Consider the following 2382-nt stretch of genomic DNA (forward strand, 5'->3'; position numbering starts at 1 on the left):
GAAAATTAATTGGCTATAAAGAATTAGCTAAAATGAAAAGATATTAACTGGAAAATAAAGTTCTGCTTTGTTAGATTTTTATTTTTTATTTTTCAAGACAGGGTTTTTCTATGTAGCCCTGACTGTTCTGGAATTCTCTCTGTATTCAGGCTGGCCTCAAACTTACAGAGAGCTGCCTGCTTCTGCCTCCAGAGAGCTGGGATTAAAGATGTGCAACTGAGTCTATATAGCCCAGGGTAGCCTTGAACTCATGATCCTCCTACCTTAACCTCTGGAGTGCTGGGATTACTAGCATGTGCCACCATACCCAGCATGACCTCACTTTTTTTTTTTTTTTTTTTTTTTTTTTTGGTTTTTCGAGACAGGGTTTCTCTGTGTAGCTTTGCGCCTTTCCTGGAACTCACTTGGTAGCCCAGGCTGGCCTCGAACTCACAGAGATCTGCCTGGCTCTGCCTCCCAAGTGCTGGGATTAAAGGTGTGTGCCACCACCGCCTGGCCATGACCTCACTTTTCAAGCAAGATTGAAAATATGCTGGGGCAGCCCTTTAACTGCTGAGAAACAGAGAAGTCATCAATTCCAGTGATAGTTAAAAAATATAAACTACTTTTCAAAGTGTCAATTTCAGAACTTAATCCCACACGCTGAGATCAGTGTGGAAGCCAAGATGGACAATAGCAGTACTCTTTTTAAATATTGTGTATGTGTACCCGAGTGTATGTATGTGTACCATGTGTGGGCAGGAGCCTGCAGAAGTCAAGAGTCTCAGATCCCCTGGAACTGTGTTCCAGACAGTTGTTCAATGGCGTGTTGGTGCTGGGAACTGAGCCCATGTCCTCTAAAAGAGCAGGGTTCACTTTTTAAAAAGATTTTTATTGGCTGGGCAGTGGTGGCACATGCCTTTAATCCCAGCACTCAACTCAGGAGGCAGAGGTGCCCTCAGAGGTCAGATCCCCTGGGACTGGCGGTATAGATGATTGTGAGCTACCATGTGGATGCTGGGAACTGAACCTGAGTCCTCTGGAAGAATATCCCATGCTCTTAACCATTGAGTCATCTCTCTCCACCTCAATGCTATGAGAGGACCCTTCTGTACGCTGTGCATGTATGTAGCTCTCATTGGTTGATAATAAAAGCTGATTTGGCAAGCCAACAGAAATACAGGAAGAGGAAGGGCAGACTTGTAGGTCACCAGTTAGACCCAGAGGAAACAAGATAAGAATGTTGTACTGAGAAAAGGTACCAAGCCACATGGCTAAACATAGATAAGACTTATAGGTTAATTTAAGTGTAAGAGCTAGCTAGTTAGTAATAAGCCTCTGTGTGATAATTTGGGAAGCGGCTGCTGGATATTTGGGAGTTGCTGGCAGGATAGTAACTCCCCTCCAATTACACCTAAATCCCAGTGATTCTTGCTCCTGGAATGAACACATGCGCCCTCCCTTCTCATGCTGGAATGTTGGTGATTTTGCCTCTGCAACCAACAGGATAGTGGAGAAATTATGGGAATGTCTTGTCTGAAGCCAGGACATGAAACACAGTGGAGCTTTTGCCTTGCTCTTGGATCTGTTTTAGTTCCAGAACCTACTCCATGTGGCAGTGGTAGTCAGAATAGTTCCCATCCCACAGGCACTTCTACTGTCGTTAAACCACCAGGAGGAAAGATCTGTGTCCTCTCCTCGAGTCTGCATGGGTTTCTGACTCCTTTAACATGAGTGTGTGTACAGGGGCCATGAGGACCTCTGGAGATGAGACAGAACACAGCTACTGCCTTATCATTGTAACAGTGTTGCCTGGAGTCTTCCGGTTCTGCCTACGTCTGATTACCTCAAGGCCACCATGCCAGGGAAGGCTATGTTCTACAGAAGGGACACAAGTGACCGATAGCACTGTTCCGCTTCCACCTCGCCCAGCCCAAGTGCAGGTAAATGAGCACTGAGTAGACTAACTCCAGGACATGATCTCTCAATCTTCCTAGCTGAAAACCTAGATATGGAACAGAAACCAATTCTTGTCCTTACTCTGTTGAAATTATCCAACAGGACCTGTAAGCATTTCAAAATTGTTTTGAGTCATTAAAATTTGGTCATTTATCTTATAGTAATAGTAACAAGAACCCCCTGTTACTGCTGACGGGTTTTAAATTCCCCATTAGTCTACAAACAGGATAAACTTAGGGTGCCAGGAAAGAGTACAATATGTCTACAGGTAAATCAGCAAGAAATAAACACAAGGGCCAGGTACAGCTCAGTGGTTCAATGTGTGCATAGCCTGAGCAAGGCCCTGGGTTCCACCCCCAGAACAGAGAAGAGCAGGGGAGGGGAGAGCAAAGGAAGGGAGAGGAGAAGGGAAGACAGAACCCAGGAACTAAATCCAAATAGTCA

Source organism: Peromyscus eremicus, chromosome 2, assembly GCF_949786415.1.
Source record: "Peromyscus eremicus chromosome 2, PerEre_H2_v1, whole genome shotgun sequence".
Classification (NCBI taxonomy): domain Eukaryota; kingdom Metazoa; phylum Chordata; class Mammalia; order Rodentia; family Cricetidae; genus Peromyscus; species Peromyscus eremicus.